General features: G+C 39.1%; 1 long non-coding RNA gene across 2 annotated transcripts in view; it reads right to left on the bottom strand.

Moving 5' to 3' along the window:
- LOC142051531 (uncharacterized) overlaps nt 1-23,781 on the bottom strand; it is a 64,695-nt gene that overhangs the window by 6,780 nt on the left and 34,134 nt on the right. For both annotated transcript variants that reach the window (XR_012658534.1, XR_012658533.1), the window contains exons 2-3: nt 12,129-12,220; nt 401-492 (exon numbers count right to left, since the gene is read on the bottom strand). This is a non-coding gene — a long non-coding RNA (uncharacterized LOC142051531). The remainder of the gene's footprint in view (nt 1-400; nt 493-12,128; nt 12,221-23,781) is intronic.

The following is a 23,781-nucleotide window of genomic DNA, read 5'->3' on the forward strand; positions in this document are numbered from 1 at the left end:
GGTGCATATTTATACTTAGCTGTATCTAATTATGCGTGATTTCCCTTCTCTGTTAGTCACATCACGTCTTGGCTTGCAGTCACAAGTGACGTAAGATGTTGCAAAATGTCACTAATAAATATGTTAAGAGCCAGTGAACTAGAAATAAAATATGGGGATCCCAAAGTTAATCTCATCATCAAGTTCTTCTGCTGTAGTCCCTTTTTGATGAAACTTAGATCATGATGAAATGTCTGAAAGAATTATTCTGAAATGGAAAAATATACCCTGCAATTTCCAGGCCTCAAATGATGGCTGTAATCATGCTCGAAGGGACAGAACACGATGCTTCCCTCCTTCTGTCACTTGAAATATTTCCTCTAGGCTTAAAGGGCTATTAGAGGGATTTGAGTATACATACCTGTGGGAATATTTGGCCTGAAGGGATTCTTTCTTGGTTGCTATTGAGAGTTGACTGTTGCACTGAATTCCCAGTCGTCTGTCCCACAAACCCTAATAGGATTAGAGAGAATGTTAAGGAGAACATCACAGACGATGGAGGAAGAAATGGCTGCCAGAGCAATTTTGTTGCTAGCAAAACAGAATAAAGCCTGTATTTCCAAATACATCCATATGTATTCCCTGCCCCACCTTATGAACACCCAGCCTGAGGTACCACAAGGGTCTGTCTGACACAGATGCTGAGCACTTACCTTTTCGCTTGTGTAGTTGAGAGTTTGCAGTTCTGAAAATGAAATCTATGATTTCTCAACACAAGCAACCATTTATGGATGCATGCATTAAAAGCAGTTGGATGGCTAGGCTTTCAGATACCTGATCTGTATTTGTGCATGATGATAAGTGGAGTGTTAGCTCTCTATAAATGAAGGAAATTTCAGTGCTGAGGGGCTCTTTTGATAAGAGCCCTGGAAGTATCTGGGTTACCCATATAATTCAGACCACAGAGAGAATCCTAAACTTTTAGAGCCCTCCAAAACAGTCTTGTTATATAGAGGAGGATTAAATTTTACATGGAGAAAATGAAGAAAGGTAACTTCTCTAATAAAGGAAACATATCACATGGTGGAGTATGTTCCTACAGAAAACGTGCAGGTGCCATCACTCAAGTCATAAGACTGACTAAAACACTAGAAATATACAGGTAACATTAACTCTATGCTGAGTAAGGTTCTAATGTGAGTCTCCATCTCTAACAACTATGGTGACATTTCTTTGCAGTGGCAAACTCGGACTGAGCAAAGAACAGTTAGCACTAAGGGAGTAATTTGCCAAAAAAGTGTCCCGTCTTCAATTAGAGCAACCTTCTGACTGCTCTAGCTTGTCCTGCCTGTCTGCTGTTTCAAGGAATTGATACAGCAGCTGGCAGCCAGCAAGGTTTCTTATGACAGCAAGTGCATACACAAATAGTAGTAGTCAGAAGCTTCTGGGCTTCCTAGAAGGAAATTTTAAATAATCTTGCAAGATCCTAGGTAAATCGTTTGGACTGGCCAGCGAACAGATAAAGCCCAGACAGTTGCAAGTGCAAAATTGTAAGCCTTACAAAGATCAAATGACTACATAAAATGGTACTCTCTGAAGAGGCTGTAGTTACCATGCTAAAGAAGACTTTTTTGTGTCTGTTTTGCTCTGTGAATGCCACAGAATTTCAGTTACTGAAGGTAACATTATTGAGGTGTAATACCAACAATGACTGTAAACAAACTCCTTAACATTCTAGGTAAATTTGGATCTAAATTTGAAATAGTTCTAATGAACTGGGGAAAAAAAAAGCATTTTACAAATACATTAAGTACTTGGTTTTGACTGAATTCTCGCATAACACATTAAATGGAATGTATAAGTAACTTCCCTGGGTTTTTCTTTCTGAAGCAAGCAAGCAGGTATTGAAAGGGCCAGTAGATAATGACACAAACCTATCTTTTTGTCAGTTCTTTCAGTTAAATCACATCTCAGATTCTTACCGTACACAGCTGTGTACTAGTGAAAATTTCAGCAAAGGACAGCCAAGTCTGGTTCTGGAGAATTGGTGTGATTGCTTGGTAGCCTTGATCCCTGATAGGCAACTGATACAGAGTACTTTTCCATCATATTATTTTAATCCAGAATTTAGGCCAAATTCTGATATGCTTGTAAGACTGAAGTCCTCAGATACCTATGAGGTCAATGGGACTACTGCAGGAATAAGAGACTTTTCATTGAGGTAATCAAGTGTGCGAGACTCTGGCCCTTTGCTAACACACTGTTCTCCTCTTTTCCTTCCATGTTTTTATTGTCCTTACACTGCTTACTCTAGGGGTCAGGGATTCTCATCCTATGTGTTCATGCATAGTGTTTCACAGTGAAACAGCAGCACTAAAAAAAGTACTGTTGATAAGAGAATAAAAGATGCAATATCAGGAATGAATATAGGGATACCCTTAGTATGAAAACTTTTGTGATAGAGACCTTTTTGCTAGCAACTAAGAACAGAGACTATTGTTTTCCATCATATGTGCCTTCCGTGATTCTAGGAACACACGAAAAAAATTATTTCAGAAAGTTTCATGGTGGTATAGCTGAGGAGAAAGGAATGATATCCCCAAAAGCTGGATCACTTTCTCTCACCAGGTTCTCCTCAGAGAGACTTGCCCATTAAGGGAAAGCACACAGTTTCAATTTCAGTGAATGCAGTTCTTATTTATTCTGGGTACAATTGATAGGATGACTCACTGCTCTGCTAATGAAAGCCTGGTATTTTGCCTTTAAAAAAATACATTCTGAATTCATTCAGGCAAAACAGATTTTACTTACTGCCTTTGTTCTGCTATTTTAAGGGTGGGATTAGAGGACAATGCTAATAGGTAGAATTAAAAAGACATGTTTGTCCCTGCATGAGCATAAAATGAAAGCACACAATTAAAAACCCAGTGAACTAGAACGGAAGGTGTACAGTGAGTAACAGCAGGTGTGCAGGTCTGCGTGTCTCAAACAAGGTGTAATGTGATCACAATCTCAGCCTTCCCATGGACCAGGAATAAGAACATGAAACAAGGGGAGAAAATGGGGCCACATCCTCAGTTAGTGTAAAATGTCATAGCTCTGCTGAGTTAAATGGGACTCTGCTTAATCACCTTAGGTAAGGATTTCATCTTCTCAGCATTCTCCCTAGCTGGACCCTTGCCAGACTGCCACGTGGGTGTCACTCCATTCCACCTGCGTGATCTTCAGCTCTCCCTTGCTTAGGTGGATAGCAATATTGCTCCTGCCTGTAACCTGGATCTGGGGGATATGCCTTCATGGGAGGGAAGCTCTGCTGCTTTGCACTCCCACAAGCAGTGACGTCTGCCCTGGGGCTCAGTTGTACATTTCCCTGAGCCACCACTTATTTGGGGTTCAGAGTCTGGTCTCACTTCTCAAGGGCACGCGTGTATGTACAGACACACGCGCGAACACACACACGTTTTACATAAGATTAAATAGTATGTTAGTTTTTATTTTACTAACATGGAAAACATGCAGATCTAGGGGAAAAAAATAACGTGCTAAATCACAGATATATTTTTTTCTTCTGTTTTCTGTTGACAAAATTTTGTTTGGGTTTTGGGCCTCTGTGTCCAAGTTCCTTATCTTTCCATCAAGTCATGGAGCATCTCTCGCTCGTTGCTGCCTGCTGGCGTGTTTGTCCATTTCTGATAGCCAAATTGAACACAATCTGCCAGCTGCTATAAGTATGCTCCCCACCCAGCTGCCTACCAAGTAACTCTATGATGTTTCTTGGTCTGTACCACCTCTGCACTCTTTAATAATGCAATTACCTAGGATTTTCTACTTTCACATTCAACAATAAAGAAAGCCTTATTTTTTCTAGCTTTAGCTAACTGATTGTTCAGTGTATTTTCACCTGAAAAGACGGCCTTTTAGGTTTGACTACAGATTGCAGTTCTTTGTCTTTCAGAGATGCTACTCAGCTTTTGCCAGTAAATGTGTCTATAGAAATGATACTCTACAATACTGGTACTTCCATATTAATGATTTAATAATTTCTATATTTTTCATGAGCTTTATCTAGTTGCCACCCTGCAACCACAGGTTGACTGTCTTATTAAGTCCTGATGGTATTTTTATTGTTTATTAAGCTTAAAGATAATTTTTAAAGGTAGGTACAGATTATATTTTTCTGAAAGTTATAAAGCAAAGAACAACCTGAAATCAGCCTGGAATCTGAATCTACTGACTGCTTTGGAGAACTTATTTCCTAAATACTTTACATCTCAGGCTGCAGCAAAATGAAGGAGATGGTTCTTACTATAATCTGTTCAAAGAGAGGGAATTAATGGGCATCTTATTTCAAATTTCACTATAATAAAATGGATAAGATTAGATAACTGCTAAAGCCCAATCTTTTAAAGAGAACTCCTGGCCCACTAAAGACAACGGAACAATTTCCAGTACTTTGAATGGTGCTAATGTTTCATTTCACTTGTTCAGTCGGGTAAGTGATACAAAACAGGCCCTTTTCCTATACACTGGTTTTCTGTGTCAAGTGACAAAATACAAAATATAAGGACACATGACTTCAACACTTGATATAAAACTTGGATGTCTATTATCATTTCAGGTAGGGAAGGCATATCATGTGTCTGTGAGAACAGGCAGAGGAAGGGTAAGCGATAATCTGAAGTGCAGATTTAAGCCTGGTGCAACTGGAATAGTACTTGAGAGTAATGATATACCATGCTGTTGTGACATTTTGCCAGATGTAAAGTAAAGTAAGGGTTGCACTGCAATAAAATGGGATTTTAAAGTTAACTCCAGAAGGGTTACATTCTAATTTTCTTGAGTGTCCTAAGAGCAGTTTTCTGTTCTATATTAGCTGAAGGAGGAGAAGAAAGTTTTATCTTGTTCTAAGTGTCCAATGCACTCTGCTGTCAGAGTGCACTGTAACGTGCCTGGAAGGATCTTTTTGCTTTTACCTGAGTTCTTATATGCAAACACACGATGACATTCTTCAGGTTCTGAGGGATGCATTCTCATTTGTTGCAGTACAAAATAGAAAATAAAATAAAACCTACAGAATAAAATCTGCTGTAAACTGGCTAGTCCCCATGGGCATATTTGCTTCTTGTATCCACAGTTAGTTCACTTGAGACAGAGAAGCAGAGACCAGACTTGCTCTTGTTCCACATAAAAGCTCCCGCACGGTTTGGCAGCCGCACTTTGCATAGTCATTTCCTGTGAGTCAGTAAAAGCTCTCAAAGAGAAGGAGTAGTTTTGCTAAACTGGATAAGTAATACCTGTGTTTATGATTTCCAGTCTTCTGGGAGTAATATTTCTCTATCCAAATTTCCATGGTATTCTAATAAAAGACACTGGATGCTGTTTGCCCCTATTCTCCCTAGATTTCCACAGCTTTCCTTATTCGGCAGAGTTTTTCAGGAAGATTCCTGTGCCAGGTGGGTACGCTTCAGGTTCAGCTCCATGCCCTGGTTCACAGTGTCTCCTAGCGTACAGCTGTAACACAGAGAAGCGGGCACTGGAGAAACAGCACAACAAATGCAACTAAATAGAAGAAAAAATGTTGGTGGGTTCTTGGTTAAATATGCACTAAAATATTCATTGTTAATTGTGTATTATTTCAATGTTCCATCTTACAGCCCTGGCGTCTGAAATCACCTATTAATGACACAGGAAGTACCAGCCAAGAAATGTCTGTTCCAGCTGACCAACAGCACCAGCTAATGTGCTCAGATCCATTTTCAGGGGTGAGGAAGCAGGTTGCTTGCTCTATTCATTCTGTGCCAGGGTTGCCAGGATGTTGAACAAGGTTGTATTTACACAAGGAGTTCTTTGCTGATATGAGAAAACTGGTGTACTCTACTGTTAAAAGGCTTCTCAGGCAATTGCAGGCTACAGTAGCAGAGCTGTTGAAAGCCACCCCTCCCAAGTAAGGCAACAGCAGCAGCAGCTCTTTTCTCTGGCATAACTCTTTTCGAATTAGAGAGTTCTGATAGTGCAGCTATGTCGGGGCAGATGTGTAAAGAGATGAAAGCCATAAAATACTCCTTCCACATTACCATACGCAGAGTCTATGTTTCTGAGTAAATGCATGTGTGAGGAAAAAAGGTGGAAGAGCGGGAATCATGAGAGAGAGAGAAAAGTTGCCCTCTAAGTGTTCTTAAGAGATCTGAGATTCATTTCACATAGGCAACTGCTAATTTATCTTTTGTATTGAGATGAGTTTGTGCCACTCCATGGAATAATCTAGGAGGGAAAGATCAGGAAGGAGAAGGGAAACATTGATACCCCAAACGTTAACATAACCACAGGAAGAAATAGGTCCAAATTGGAATGAACAAATTTAGTCTGGAAAACAGAAGAAAATTCCTAACCATTGGAGGTCTAACATCCTGTACGACTTCCTAGTAGAGAAATAGTAGAGGCAGTTAGTAGTTAATTATTAAGGGACTGACAGTAGGAGACTGGTCACCAGGGCACATAATGACCCAGAAGGACCCTTCCAGTCTTATGTTCCAAATAAACATTTTAGGAGTTACAACAGAAGATAGTAAAAATTTAGGAAGGCACAGTACAGTTTCCTGGTTGTCAAATGGAAAGGAATCTCAGCTCCAGAAAATGGCTGGGTGAAAAACGCTACTCTATATCATTACTCCTGGCTACAGCTGTCTGAGCCCCTGATGACATATAAGACTGATGTGAGAAATTAGCTTGAAATTAAGTGGATAAAGTTATTTTTTAAGGTGAAGTCTGTGGCAGTTTGCAGAAGGCTGCAGAGGAAGCAGTATCCAACTCTTCACCTCTGTCCACATCAAGTCCTTTTATGGGGAACATCCACTGATGGACTTCTCAGGGAGAAAAAATGAAAGTGACTGTAGATATATGGATATAGAGGTTCTTCCTTGCCCCCACTGCTGAGCTGTAGTTCTTGTATCCCAAGCAACATTTCTTCCTGAGCTGGATGTAAACTCCAGTTACTAATGAAGAGGGAGACATCCACAAGAGTAAGGATGTGACCCAGGTGTCATCAGGTAACCCAGGAGAAAAATGCTCCTCTCTGCCTGTCATTGATAGTTCTCAGAGCCAGTTTTCTCTAATTCTTAATTGCCTTCCTGGTATAGCTAGGTATTGTCCTGCAAAACTGTTGGTCTTTGTTTTACAGTCATAGATAATTTTAAAACACCACTGCCTTTTATAGTGAAAATTACACACATGCTACCAGTGGTGTGAATCACGTTAATTACATGCCAATTCAAATGCCATAATAGTACCTTATGTAGTGGAAATGCCACCATCTGGTGGTTGCATCACTGCCGAAAGGCAGAATGGCGGGGGCGGTATTAGGGATTGAGCTGCCTCTGCTCAGTGAGGAAATCCTGGTTTAGATTTAGAGATTAAGGTTCTGTGGAAATCGTTTCTCCTGGACAGCATTCCACATTACAGATGTGCCAGATAGGCGCAGTGATGCAGAGAAGAAGGCACTGGAATGAATGTCTTTTCTTTTATTATGTGATTTTATTACTGAGAAGCTTGTGATGTTCAAATACTTCTAATGCAAGCTTTGGTTTTGGTTGCTTTTTGGGGGGGGAGTTGGTAGGATAGAGTCACAACGTGACTTTTTAAGAAACACATATAGAGGCCATCTCCACATTTCTTGAACATGCAGCCTCTTCTTCCTCCTGTTTAAATGCTTCCTACAGGCTTGTGAAAGGGAAGGTCTGACACTGGCAGAAGCTTATTCTCTCCCTACGAGACACTCTCTAGAGGATCTTAGTTTCTCTTGCTTTTCTTTTGCTGTCAATGTCACTTTGTTACAGAGAGGCTTTTGTTCAAGTGTAATTGTATATACATCCTTCTGAGGTAGCTCAATGAGTTTTGCTATTATTGTCACCATGTTCTAGAATAAATAAAAATATGCTTGAAATAAATAAATAAACAAACAAACAAAACAGAAAAATTAATTATTCTGTTCCTGCATACCAGGAGGGCAGCCGAGGAACAGCAATGATCTCAATAAAGACACTTTGGATTTACCCTAGGACAGAAGAGAGCACAATGAGTCTTTATGCTGAGCTGAAGAAGGAAATGAATGATAAACTTTGAGCAAGCAAGAGGCTTTCGTGCCTTTTGACTGAAGAATTTTGAGTCTGTCTCATTTTTGGAAACTGGATTTGTGATTAGGTTGCTGCTGTATTTTGTGCTGTAATTAGGCCTGAAGTTCACAGCAAAATGGATTCATGCTCTAGAGCAAAGCCCTGCTCTGTGTGACACAACAGAGCTGCAGAGTAGGATATCCTGCATAACTTGCAGAAAATCTAAAACAAAGCTTTGATGCAATACAACAATATGTTACGAGGAGCAGCTTGTCTAAGCAACCTACAGAAAGTCAAGCTTTTTTTTTTCCCCCAATCACTTTTTATTATTTTCAATTAAATTTATAACTCTTGAATATAGGGTCTGCTTCTCCTCGCACACTTGTATGGTGCCTAGTCCAAGGGACCTCAGCCTCTGATGGGACCCCTTAGCAGTACTACCATATAAAACAGGTGCTCTTATCATGCACAAATTGCTTTGACAGCTACAGTAGCCGGTTCTTGGTTCTCCAATTTCCCGAGCCCTTCTCGGATGCTGTTAGGGAAATGTGGGTAGGAAATACATCCATGTGCATTAAATCCCATGAAGCAAAATAGCTAAGGTACATGGATGGCGGGCTCTGGTGCTTCAGGGGAGACACCGCCAAAGACACCCTGCCCCATCATATTACACATTTAGTCAGCAAAATTGGCTATCCAGGCATAAATAAACATTGAAAACTGTGCAAATTAAAAGGGAGAGCAATTAATATGCAATTTTCTATTGAAGTCCTGCTTCTAGTCAGCCTATGTGAAACACAGTTGTTAATGCATGTCAGATTTTTTCAACTGGCCACTCTCAGCTGCTTCCTGCACCCACCACAGATCTCTCTGTTCCCAAGTCGGCTGTGGATGTTATAGCCAGTGAGAAAGGCTGGAGTTATATGACTGAAATTCGGCAGCCACCTTTGCAATTGATTTCTCCTCTCCATTGTTAGGAAACATCAGATTGCTTAAAAGATCACACTGGGAGTTGTAACCTACTCCCCCAGTGGCTCTTTGTAAGCCATTGATTAAACGCACTAGCCTGTGCTTTTGCAATGGCTTAAAAAAAAGAATGACATGAAAATGTTTTGTCAAAGGATAACCTTCTCTTTCCAGGTATTTTTAACCTCACACTGGTATTGATTTCAGCTGCAACAGGTTCTAGGAGTCCCTGAGCTTCCTGTTAGCAGTACTAATTGCCCGCTGATGCCAACAACAAGCCCATACCCCACCCTGCAGTGTCTGGTTCCTCCCAACAAAGCCAGCATGCAGTGACACCCACTAGCAAACAAATAGAGAAAAAAGACCCAGAAAGTGGGTATCTTAACTCGCTATGTGCAAGGCCATCTGTCAGCTACCTGGCAGCTAAATGTTTACTGGCTAGCAGGTGTGCCTTGATGAAGACTTAATTGTCTATCACTATTATTAGTTACTACTTATTCAGTGCCAACAATCTGTTCCCTGCCATTCAGTAGAAGATGCAGCTTTCTCATCTTCAAACACCTCTCATGAAACTATAATGAGAGAAGATAAGTAATAAACAATCATAAACTACTTGGTTTGGCTTAACTCATGGAAATAGATTTCCGCCCCTGCTTTCCCAGTAGGTTTTTGTCTTTCAGTAGATTACTTTAAAAATGCTCCAAAACCAGGGGGAAAAAATAGATTTATGCAGGTGTTTATAATGTGCCATCCTGTTTAATTTGCTCCTAAGCAGTGACTGAGATTACTGTATTGTCTAAATATGCATAAGGAGGGATTTCAAGCCACGGGGATTTCAAGCTTTCTTGTTACTTAATCCTCCTCTCAGACAGCCACATCATCCAATTAATGCTGGTTCTGTCAAGACTTTCAGACTCTTCTGAGAAAAAAATATTGCTCTAGGGCTATGGGGACATACTCTGGAGCAAGACAATCTATGTCCTCTAAACACAGGAGGTAAACTCCCTGCCTTCCTCCCCACACCTGAAGCTTCTGGGAAAAAAACCAACCACAATAAAGAATTTATGAAGTAATTTTAAAGTGCACGATGGGCTTGATATTGCATTACTTCTAAGTGTCAGATTAGTCTTAATAGAAGTAACTTATTAAATAATTCAATAATCACATGAATTTCAGATTCTGTTTGACTGAAGACTATATGAAAGAGAATATATAGCATAAACAGATAGAAAAACACTTTTATACAGACGAAGTAACTTGGTAACTTCTTTCGCAAAGTAAGTTTGGTGCCTAGACTACCTAAATACAACAGTAAGTAAACAGTAAATTCAAAAAACTATGTGCTGGGAACCTTCACTCACCTGCTAGCTGAGTCCCTGGGGCCTTTATGTTTACATCGATTAACTTAATGCCTGAATGAGGTGATAAAAATAGGTAAGCTGCCAGTGGCCCAAAGTCCTTTGGAAAAATGGGACTTACACCCTTCATACGGTCTTGAAAATGACAATCCAGTTTGAATATTCTGAGGGGTAATTGGATGGTTGGCCTGAAAGGGGTCATTAAACCAAAACTGCTGTCAGGTCTCGCCAACAGCTGCAGTTTCATTAATTTTGCAGCCAGCTGAAGGTAGGCACCTCACTGCTATCAACTATGGTGTGTCACATAGGCTACTCCCTGCTTTGCTCAGATAATGCCTGCTTACCCACCCAAGTGTGTACTTGCCATGGACAAGAGTGCACAGATGTATAGGAAGAGGCTACTGTGGAGCAATAATACCAATGTGTAGTTGTCATACACAGCACCAAGTCCATAAAAAGAGTAGGGGTGGAAATGAGAAGTGTATTCTGTTCTGTACTAAAAATTAATTTTGAATAATAGACATTCGCATGAAACATGTCAGATCATTTTACTAGCAATCCATCTTCAGAGATGTTTATGTGTATTTGTCTATACTTTTTTCTCCTCAGAAGTTTAAAAATTTCTAACTGCCTGTGCTTACAAGAATTGCTTAGCATCAAAACAGATAGTAGAAATAAAAATTATTATAGCAGTTTTTCTCATAGACTTCTTTGCTCTGATTTCTCTAAGTGCACTTCCCATGAATTTACTTCAGTTGCATAGGTTTTACACAAGTGGTATATGTGTTTTACGTCTTGGATTTTCATTAGAATGTACTCTTACTGAACAGCATGGTTCCTAATTTCTCATGTTCCACTCACATATAAAGCACACATTGTCAAAGAGAATTGGATGATATACATACACATGATGTATATGGGTCACATTTCTCCAAGTCCTCCCAAGGCTGAAGGAGATGAAAACTGACCTGAACCTCTGTGTCAGAGATCCACTTCATGTATAAATTTAAGAAATACAGCTGTCATGCCTGATTCCTATACCATCTTCTCAGACCGTTGATAGAAGTCTGTCAGAAGACAGCTCAGATGGTGGCCAGCCTAGGGTCCTATTTGTAGGTTACAATGAGAACTAGAATAAAAAATATTGTCCTTGGGGCTGAACAATGTTCTTCTTCCAGGTATTCAGTGTGAACAATGGGGGGAGACCTCTACATCGTTTCCCTGTGATTGCACATGGGCCTGGACCAGATTACATACTCAGCAGAGGAGTTTGCTGTGCAGACTGTAGGTCCAAATGGGGGATTACTGAAGTTTGGTAATCGCTGTTTTCATTGACTGTGGGGCTTAAAAGCAACAGACTTCTCTGTCCCAAACAGTTAGTCAGCTTGGTATGAATGTAAAGAATAGGTTCTAATTTTAAAAATAATTCTCAAAGATAAATTCACAAAATAGCAGCCACCGAAAATGCATGAGGACATTGCTGAGCAGACTTAGTCAGGCTCTTCTCAGTGCTTCATGGCTGTGAATGAAAATGTTCTTAGCATTAGGCTGTTAAGTTTACAACCCAAGCCATACAGCAGCCAGCTTTAGAGGCTACCTGGATGGACAGAATCCATTAGATGGAGGCATGTAATATTTTTTATTTGATGTCTGGATCCAGGGACTGAGTTAAACTGTTCAACTGTGCCAGTAAGGGTTGACCCAAGGAAGTGCCTACCTCCTTTAAGTGTCTTAAGTGTCTGACCATGACATGTGTTTCATTCATGTCTTCTCTGAGTTAATTTAAGCAGACCAGGCCAAGTGGAACACCTACAATGAGAAATATTTAGAATTATTCATCATCAAACATAGCCAAGTGATTATAGCTGTTCCTGGAGATGTTATGAGGGAGTTGAATTCCCCTCTGGTGGAAGAAGGAAATGAATTTGGATTTACTACCTTCTGGCAGAATGCTCAGCAGTTCAACCAGTAAAGAGGAATCCCATCAGCTGTCTGCATCTTCTCTAAAACTTATTCCATTTCTCTCACTACCCAAACCCTAGGTGTATTGCTGACTTTTGGACACTTTACAGAAGTAAAATTGCCTTTTCCTTTCAGTTGTTGCCATGCAGGCCTAGTCTTCAGTGTATTGCTTCTCCTGTGCATTGCCTTTTCCCTCTTGTACCTCCAGTGGGAACTGCATGCTTACAAGAGGGGTGGTTTTCACATAGACCTGTGAATAAACCTGGGAACACAGAGTTGCTGTTCTATTGACTAAGAAACATAACAACCTGGGCTTGTTTTGTCATGTTTTTCTTCATCCCAAGACTTAGCATTATTTCTCACTGCTTCTCACCCATCCCCAGACTATAAAACTGTCATTCTGAATGAATGACTAAACCTGCCGATGAATTGACATTAAAATACCTGGTCAGCAGATGACTTCCACCTCAGTTATGCAATTCTGTCATGCTTACAGCTATACCTTACTTACTGCTTAGGCAGTATGTGTTGTCAGGTCAGCCAAACCACTGCCATGTCAACTTTTCCTGATTCCCTGAGGTTCAGCAAACTTAAGGATCCACCTGATGGCAACCTTAGATGCTCTTATTCTTGCTTTTCCCGGATGGTTCACTTTTCCTGAGTCTCAGTCATTTTGGAGATCTCTCAAAAAATTACCAACAAGGTATGCAAACTGGCCTGCTTCAGAGTTGAGATGATAAAAAAGACTAAATTATGAAAAATATCAAAATTGTTTCCATTTAACAGAGTCGAAACCAGACCACTTGCTGCTTGAAACTTCTTGCTGAACTTCTAAAATGCTGGACGTATATTTTTTTTTATTCACAACAAAACATTAAGCATTCTTATTGAAAACATTCTTTACACTGTTGTAGGAAAACAAAAATTATGTCACTAAAGAGTTATTTTTATTCTTTACTTCATTGTTGTATTTATTTATTAATATTCAAAGATGGTTTTAATTCCCTCTTTCAGTTTTCAAAACAACTGTTGCCAAACTGTGAGAGATAAGCCCTTTTAGATTGATCCTGCTGTGGATAGTTTGAATCTGTGAATCTGCCTATCCATTTAGTCTTCAGACCTGAAACTAAAAGAACCTGCAACACAATTTATTTAAAAAAAAATCAGAAAAAACGCAAACCAAACCCAATTTATTTCTCTTAATTTACCCTTATTTATTTGAATTCTTTGCAAATATTAATAGATATATTAATAATAATAGATATATTAATAGATACTTTATCAGGTAATTAACTAGAGAATGACTTATCTAAGCGAAATGAAAATAACATTACAAAATTGAGCAAAAGTACTTGGGTAACGCATACTACGCTACCAACTCATGTTGATAATTGCCCATGTTTCACTTTTATTCGTAGGCTGTCTAGGCCTTCCCTGTCACTTTGGACATCAAGCTCACTGAAAGCCTTATCACTGCATGAATGCAGTGCTTGGTATAGGAATAATTAACCTGTCTTAAGAATTAGTGCTACTACAAACACAGTTCTGTACTGTGTAGTTATTACTACTTTACCCAGACAAATTAGCTAAGAAGAAAGGTTGCCAACGTAACAGTGGATGTGATCCTGTTTGTTATTATTTCTTTTGTATTACCTCCGCTGCAAAAAGATAAAGGTTATTGGGATTACATCACAGGGCAAGCGATCTATATTTCTGCTCCTGTAACCTCCTTTCTGGAAGTATGCAGAGATGGATTGTACCTGCGTGTTCCTCAAAATTCCTTACAGTTTTGTGGCCACACTCACTGCTGTTCATAATGCATGGATTTAAGGCTCTCAGACCCTGGTTCCTGGTGTGACATCCAGCTGCTATAATTTGATAGGCAACTTCCAGGGCACAGAGTTTCTGAGAAGCATGGCAAGCCCAGCCTACCAAAAGTGTGTATGTACGTGGAGTACAGACTGCAGATACGCACTTGTTATGAGCATGGTCTGGAAAAACTGGTGCTTCCAGCAGCATAACTACAGTCTCTTCTGGTGTTATGTTTGTGCAAACAAGAAGCATTTGGGAAATATCATTTGGATTTCTACCTAGGGAAACTTCTGCGCTTCTCCTTGTGCACTGCAGTATGACTGTCTTCTAGAGAACAGACATTTCCTCTTGTTAGGTTTCTGTTTCCTCATGGTTTTTTTGGGGGGAAAGGAAGGCAGAAAAGGGATGGGTTATTTCTTTTCATTACTCAGGGACAGGGGGAATGGCAGAGATCATTAATTACTCTCCCATGGCTGAGATCATTTTATTCACAGTATTTTTACCAGAAAATATCCGTCTTAAGACTCTGATGGATAATTCCAGTGGGTGAAAATTGAATAATGGATTGAGTATGATCTCCATTTCTCTGATGGAGGTTGTCTTCCTTGAAAAGGGTAAGACTTAACTGCCTCATAAGCAACTCCTGAACTGCTGGAATGTTTCACAGAATGATAAACCCATGCCAATTCCTGCTGACTGTACAAAACCACGCCCAAAACTACCATAGTTTAGGAGTGGTTAAGAGGCAATCATGTTCAAAGGGATGCTGGGGAGAAGACTAAATAACAACACATGCTGCAGCTGGCCATTTTTCATTTATTGCCATATATAAATCAGAGCCCATAGGTGCTGAAGTTTGTCTATGGAAATCTGAAATCCTATTATTTCTCTGCCTTTCCTCCCCAGTCTTTCTTTCTTTTCTTTTTTTTTTTTTTGTTTATATTATATGTCCTTCAGTTCTCTTTTCCTGTTACCTTTAAAAAGACTTTTTTTCCCATTTTTCACTTAATTTTCTATCTTAAGTGTAACTTTGCATGATAACCTGAGGGAAATACTACAACCAGGAGACACAGGTGATTAGGTGATGTTGCGGCTTGATCATTATCAGCTTTTCTTTGACTTTTCTCAGGAATGCTATTGCTGTGCTGGAAGATGCTAATGGCTGCCATAAAGCTTGTCTTTGATCTGCAGAAAATTCCAGGCCTCATTAATCCCCTGGTTATGGTGGGCGCCCTCCATTCAGTCTAAACAAGAAGAAGCAGCTAAGCTCCTGTATGAAGTAAAGTAGCTGAAAACAGTAGAAGCCACCACCCAGGCAGTTATCCTACGAAGAAAAGCTGAAGCATGAAGTAATTTGTGGAGAACAAAGAACTTTCCTGGGAAATTATTATATATTCACTGGCTGAGACATCAACTGATAGGAGCTATGTTTTTAAAAGTAATCAGAAAGCTGGGAAAAAAACAAATAGGCAATGTGGGTGGCCCAGAGAGAAAGCCAAGAGAAAAAGCTTCTGTTGAACAGAGTACCTACTGAAAAAGGAGAGTTGGATTTCTGGGCAAGGAAATAACCTTCTGCTGTTTGTTCCTACCATATTTAGGGAAACAGGACTTTGTGTACACTGTTTGGAACTATACAGGATTTCATTAGAGAAACATTATCTGGACCAAATCAACAGTTACTCCTGCTGAAAGAAATAACGTGTCAGGATCGTAACTGGTGGCTAAAGGTTTGGGCAGGACAACAGCTGATTGAAAATGGGAGGTATTTCATAAGGTTTGCTTGTTTGTTAAGATTGCAGACTTTTTCAACCTTGAGAAGCCCAGTTCATGTATGTGACCAGCCCAGTGAGGCTCAGGAAGCTGAGGCATCTTGTAGCTCAGATTGTCTTTCATTTTTTACCATAACCAACTGCAGAATAAATCTGGCAACTGAGTGATACTCATGATTGCACAGGTGAATAATGAAATTTTACCAGATTTGGTGAATTTCTCCTTGGCTGTTGTAATGCTTGCAAAGATAATTCCCACTTCTATTGCTGTATATGATTAAGTAAGATTAGAAGACTATAAATCTGCACTGAGTTGAGCCTGAGGCTAGATAGAAATGTTTCAGGCTGCTGAGCTGGTTTGGTCACTGTCAGAGCCATTTTGAATGTATATAATTGTTCTAAAGAAGCTTTTTGTGTCAATGAGAGGTGGTTCACTGATGTTGTTTTATTAGGCCACAGTTTAATGCTAGAGCTTTAAAAAGCTTATTTCTACTCTGAGGCTTCTACCAACACTAGGTTTTTTCCTAAATTGTGTGATAACTTTGTGGCCTACAGGATTTTTGAAGTTTAGAATTGTAATGAAACTTTCCTGGAATTTCTGTCAAAGACAACAGAATTTGTGACTCAAACTTAATAAACTATTTATATTATTTTACTATATCACAAATGGCTTTGGGACTAATTTTTTTTTCTACAGATATCTTTGCTGTCTGTAGATTCATGCATTTATTTTTCCATTTATCTGTTCGGCCTTAGACTGACCAGTTTATCTAAGAATACCTGAAGTCCTTGTTAACTAATATCATCACTGCTTCTGTTTCTTTGGGACTACTTGCATGTATTTAACTTCCTAAGCTTGAAAAAAAAAGTCAGTGTAAGGATTTGCTGTTGACCCATTCATACTAGACTTTGACCCAATTCCGTCAGAAAGAGAAATTGTTAATATAGGCCAGATATCTTGAAATGCATCTAGATCCAGCAACGGAGTCAGTCTTGAGTCTTTTTGGATTTAAAATAAATATCTTGAAAGATATTAGTGTTTATCAGTTTCTTACAAGACACCCTTTGGAAAATTTTGCTGCTATGAGATCAGAATGGGAATTATGTCTTTTGGTTGTAGTATATGAAACACACATTCAGAAGAAAACATCTTACTTATCATTTGTTACAGCTATTTATTTTTAAGTAGGATATCTAGGCTCTTTTGAATTCCTACTCAAAAGAAAGCATATTAAAAAACAGAATCACAAGGGCTATCTTTAATTTTTCCACTCTTTTAGACTTGGCAGGGGACTCAAGTTCTGAAAGGAAAAGGTATCTGTACTACATTTCTCCTCTCCCATCCACCCCACTGTCTGCCAGTGAGCACGTATGCTGTGTAGTCTGGGGAGTTTGCTCCACTGCAGCCTTCTCAATACCTCTTCTGCAGAGGAAAGACTTGCCCGTTTCACACTATCTTAACCTTTCAGAATGCAAACTTTGCTTTGGAAATTCTTAACAGACTGCATTTTATTTTGGTTAATCTTATTGCTACAGTTTGCCTGTAAAACGGAAAACAGGAAAAAGGACATATACAGTATACCAATGCCTTAAGCAAAAATAGCTCAGCTATCTAAGCTGGCCTGCTGTTGGAAAATCTCCTAAGTAACTCCGATCCCTCCCTTCATCATTCTCTCATCCCCAAAGTAATAAAAGTGGAGTTAGAACAGCAAACACCTGGCATGTTGGTCACGCAGCATGACTTTACATTGTAATCATCTCGTCAAGGAGCTGAAAATAGCATTGTGCTGCAGTGTTGGAGCGGTACTGCTTCAGGAAGGAAGACAATAACCAGCATTTGGCAGCAACCTACACGCTAACTGCGAGCGATACAGAAGTATTCCACAAATTGTTTCCCTCGCCTCATCTTGAAAACATTCACCCTGCATCCCTTGGCAATGTATCACTGAAGCCCACACACTTCTTGTCTCCACGTAAAAGGTGGTGGGCATTTACTGTGCTGCACACAACCATAAAGCAGTCTTCCGTATAGCAACACTCACTCCAGCTTTCAACAAAATAGTGCATAAAATTAAATTAATTCGAGCATGTTCAGTGTGCCATATAAATTGCAGGAAAGAATGGCACAAAAAGGCTTTGTCTGAATGAGTTAAGATGAATCATGAACAGATAAGAATCGTGATACATAATTATTAGACTATACAACAATCCAAGGATATAAGATTTAAACTAGAAATTTGGACAAAGGATCTTGCCCAAAGAGAATTTTGAGGGAGATCAAGAGGGTGGAGAGTGTCTCTCAGTTAATCTGGCACCAAGGTAGTGCCTTGTGAGATTAAGGGGATCACAGGAATTAAAAAGAGATTAGGAAATAGACACTGTTTTCCAAAAGTTGCTGCCATCGTGGCAGGAAAACTTATTAATTTCTTGGAAAAAAAGCATAAGCTTTGGAACTTGTAAATATGAGTATTTTCATGTTCAGTCACTCATTCATATAGACAGCTAACAAATTTATCTGTGGACTAGCAGTGATTGTACATTTTTGCATCTGGGCAACTTCATCTTTATATATGAATTTTTTTTTATCACACTACTTCAGCACAGCTCTCTGGGTTACTGCCTGCAAGACACAAGATCAGCAAAGGGAAGAGGACTAGGGCACAGCGTCTTGACATGTTAGCAACATTTATTTAAATTTGATGTTAGGTTTGCAATTTAAATGAATAGAGCCAGTAAGCTTGCATTCACTAACCCGAAGAAACTGGTAGAGGTTATTCCTGGCCTAAGTATTATTACTAAATTGTGGCTTATGACAAACATTAAAGAATTTTGAGTTTTATAATTGCAGCAGTTTTCCAAAGGTCAGGTAGGATGACCTAGATATCTATGAAGAATTAAGTATGTCCTCATTCCCAGGCAATATGATAAGAAAGCTGGTATTCCACTGATTAAGAAATATATGTGTAGTCAGTACAACTATATATTATTTTATAGAAAGTGGTCAGACAAATATGTTTTCATTCTCTGAGGAGATTTCTTCCATGTGAATTCCTTTATTTACCAAACTCGTAGTCTGTTTGGACAGATTCTGGACACTTGAGTTAGTACTTAATGGCTTTCTGATTAAAAAAATAGTGCTACACAGAGTAATACAAGCCTAGTGCATTAGACGGATTAAGAACTGCCTAACTGGCAGGCCCACAAAAACAATCACCAAAGGGAATTGCTCCCAAATAGAGATGCTTCTACTGGAGCTTTGCAGGAGCTGGTGGTAAGCCGTAACACCATGCAATGTTTTCTTCTGCTGAAAAAAATTGTGTATGAGAAAAGATGGGCAGAATGGTAATTAAGGAAGAGGGCAGGACAGTCATACAAAACAACCTGGACTGTGTAGCAAAATAGGCCCCTGTTAAACAAAATATCTAGTAGTGCAGTCAGAGCAAAACTGCCCGTGCAGAAGTAGGAAATACAAATGAAATTAAAGCCTTTTTTTCCCAGACATTTGGACGCTACTCAGAAAAATGCTTCTGTTCCGTACAGAGGATGTTGGAATCATAGAAAATAATAAGTGAATTTTAGCTGTGAGCATATGGAGGCTAACACTGGAAGTAGAAACCGGGAAACAGCAGAGTAGAAGGCAGGCAACTTTTCATCCTTTGTATTGTATGGGTGATGCTGCACAGGGCAGGGCATAGGGAAGAGCCTCAGAAATAATTCAAGGACTGAAGAAAATGGAAAGATTGTAAAGATTCAGGGTTTATCTTATTAAAACCAGATGACAGAGTATTTAATTACACAGTGTAAGTACCACAAGTAGGAAGAAAATAGTAGCTACCAGAGGGTTTTTTATTCTAGCAGAGAACAGCATAATGAGAAATCAGGAATGCAAGCTAAACCCATGTAATGTTAAACTGGAAATAATAGAAAATTTTTCCAACACTGAAGGTGATCACCTTCTGGAAAATCCTTCAAAAGGAAACACCAATTTACGTATTTTTAATGTCTTTAGACTAACATTTGAGTTGGGCCTGATGCTGAAACAATCAGAAAGATGTTCAGATTTGTGCAATGAGTGACTTCTTTTCTGGTCCTTGGAATTTTAACATTCATTGCAGGTGCTGTCTTAACATCCTGTTTCTGTGCAAGCATTTATTGCGTGTGCATTTTTAATGCAGTTTTCTTATCAGAATTCCCCTTTTGAACAGTGTGTTAAGTGGTAATCATAAGGATAGCGTCTGATCTGTACTTTTAATTCAACAGGCAAAATTCAGCCTGATCTCCTGTGTTTTCTTTCACTTTGACTAACAAGCTTTATTTTCACTTTTTTGTTGTTGTTGTGACAGGGAGCTAGCAGAAGGTAAAACATGGTGGGCATTTTTGTAAAATGAAGTTTTAAGCAATGGGTTTGCTAATGTATTCTTTTTTCCCAAGGGTCTTGTCAGGTGAAAAATGAAAACCTGATTGTTATTTTGCTGTGAGATATGCTGGTGTGTCTCATATTCTATCATTTTTTGGTGCTTGGCAAAGAGGCAGATAGAGGAAGACATGGAAAATATGTAAAATTAAGACATTTAAAAAGGGATGAGGGAGAGAGCAATCTATAATGAAGCAGAATGTGGTTTGCCATGTTTGAATTCTATGTGATGCTCAGCCTCATTATTTTTCCCCAGTGAAAGTCAGGAAGTTTTCAAATAATTATGTTTTAGCACATTGTGCATGCTAGAACAAGAGAAAAAGAGAGAGACTGCCTGTAACTCAAGTGCACATGACTGTTTATAATTTTTTGTAGATTCTAACCTCTTTAATTGCCTCTCTAACCAATCCATCACTTCTGCTGATTATATTTGCTAAAATAATATAAAGTGAAGAAAATCAGCTCTGGCACAGTACATTCTGGAATATAAAGATATAAATACACTGGAGAGTAGCTACTTGAACCAGAGTAGTTAAGCAGTCACGGCTAAAACTCGTCATTTAAGATTGATGATTGCCATTTGTGCAACTGGAATATGAGCTGAATATACATTTACAACTGCTTGCATTGACTCCTTCCAGGGACTGAAATCATAAATGCATCAGTTTCTAAGTGTCTGGTACAGCAAAAATGAGTGTTGTGCCTTGTGCCCTTTCCAGGTTTTGGTTTATTGATCCTAGATCGCATAGTGCATGGCTGCAGAGCAGCAGACAAATGGGACTTGACGCTTCTCTCTGTGGGATATTGCTCTACACTTCAGTTAACAGTAGAGGAAACTTCTACTTAATTGATTTTTAGCTTATTGCAAATTCGTCTCGGGCTGGTGTCACAAAAACACACCAGTATGACTTGTGCCAGCTTCAGTAATTCTGTAAGAGAGAAAGACTGAAAAGTGAGGAAGAATGATTTACCACATCATTCCTGTGACTGTCTCTTCTCTGCTTGGAGGTGGAGCCAACTGGCAGTAAAAAAAGAGCTCATGTTGCCACTCAGCACTGACAATCTTAGTCTGTCAACAATAATACCTAGGATTTATATAATGCTGTACTGGCATTAGCTAATTAATTCTTGCAACAGCACTGGGAAATAAGTCTCCAAGCACCTTTAAAAAGACTTTCATTATAATACCTCTGGCAATGTTATATGCTAAAATGCACCGATTACTGGTATTCATCTCAAACAGAAGCTAGGAGGTGACATTAATATTTTATTTATATTTTTTATAAAAGTAAGAAATAATGTAAAAAAATCTCAGGAGCTTAATAATGAGAGGGAAATGTTTATGCTTTTAACTCTTGATTCAAATCCACCTTGTGTCAATAGTGAATAAAAGGGAATTCCACCAGAACTCTGGTTAATTTCAAATGAAATCTCAAGGGATAATAACTGAGTTCAAATCAAAACCCACAAATGCACTTGCAGTAAAACAGCATCTTGTTTAGATTGTCAATACAGAGGGAAATGCATTGAAAATTAAAAAATTTTATTTTCTCACCTTGACAGCTGGGCCTCCCAGACAGCATTGAAAGATGCCATTATTCTGCCAGAGTAGAGAAACACTGCTTGCCAGAGTAAAACCTGTTACAGCAGTGGGAACTTTTTTTTTCCCCACTCAGAAAGTAGCTTTTTTGGGGTGGGGATTGGTTTATGTTGGTGAGGACTCATGCTATTCTTCATCTGTGGCAGGCACAGCCACAGTACTGTCCTTGGCAGGTTAGAGTTATCCTTGCACTTTTACCTCCTGGTAGGTGATAGCCGGTGGCAGACTTGCTGAGGAGCATTTTCTCCACTGCCTGCTCTCCCTGGGGCACCCCACAGCCCCAGGGCTGCTGGCCATGCCTGGGGTCTGTTGAGGCATCAGCAGTGCAGCCTCTGAGCACGTCCTGCATGTGACAAAGAGAGGGGCAGAGTGCTTACCCCAGTGCTCTTTCTCATGGAGGCAAGTGTAGCATATATGGTAAAAGACTGGAAATATAAATGTGTTGCTGAGCTACAAATGAATGGATTCTCTTTTTAGGTGCACCCGGAAGGTCTCACTTTCTAGCCTGGTAATTACTGCTGACTCCTTCTACTTAAAAGCAGTCTGCTCTCTCTCCAGTCCAGGTATGAAACAACACAAACTGGTAACCTTCCTGTGAGTACTATGGCTACAAATGAAGGAGAAGAAGGACCGTTCAGAAGGGAAGGTGCCATCACATCTGTGTCAGCCAAACAGGGTGCTGTTTGTGGTGTTAGTACTATGTACTTGCACACAAAAGTATGCTTCTGTACACAGAAGTACAGCAAACTTCTGGTACTTCTATTACAGGCCACTCATTTTTACAGAGAAGGAATGAGTTCTTTGGAATTAAACTATTCAGAAAATGCATTGTTCACATTCTTTAATAAAATAGTTAATCATAAAATCAATGCATGGCATTAGGAATCACATATCCACACAAATATTCATTGATTTATATGTGGGCTGCAAGGACTATTGAACGTAAAATACTCCACAAATACTTATCCCCCCAAAAAAACCACCCAGGTGTTACAATACATAGTCTATTAAAATACTTAACATACATACAGTGACAAGGTTACACTCTACATATAAGGATACCAAACATGTAATAACTAACTTTGGCAGTTCCTAAAATACTGATGTTTTGTATACATCATGTATATGTAAGACAATAATAAAACACAGCATGCAAGTAATCTATATCTGTTTTTTTCACCACAGAACTGTAAATTGTCTGCCAACATACACAGAGTGTTGACACAGACACCTGCATTCTGTGGCAGAGATTTAATATATGTGATAATGTGATTAATACATGTGATATTTGATTTTTTTTAAGCTTAAAAAGTAGTCCATAAAAGTTCAGTAATCGTCTTTAGTTCAATTCAGGGTTGATTTGTTCTCATTGTTAGCTTTATAAGAAATTCAGGAAATTCTCTAATGAGGTACCTTTAGAAACTGCTTTTCAGCCAAATGCCTCAGATTTTACTTGCATACATTCAGAAGCAGCCAGCAATGCTATGCTCTCATGACAAGGTGATTTGATTAACAAGCATGGTGTAAGTCTGAAGTTTTCAACAGTTTATAAAAAAGCAGGTGAAAAGTTATTCTGGAAAATCTTTCCACAGCACTTCTACAAACAGTCTTCAGGTTTTTTGAGACACTGTCTTCTCATACCACAGCATATCCATGGCAAGAGACAACCAAATAGCACTATTTATATAAACTACTTTTTTCAATAGTATTGTATTACTGTGTGTGTTTTCACATATTGGCCTCTATTACTTATCTTTATTATTTAAAAAAAAGGTCTCAAAGAGAACTCTACTGTCTTATTTAATGTAATATT

Source organism: Phalacrocorax aristotelis, chromosome 1 (assembly GCF_949628215.1).
Source record: "Phalacrocorax aristotelis chromosome 1, bGulAri2.1, whole genome shotgun sequence".
NCBI lineage: Eukaryota > Metazoa > Chordata > Aves > Suliformes > Phalacrocoracidae > Phalacrocorax > Phalacrocorax aristotelis.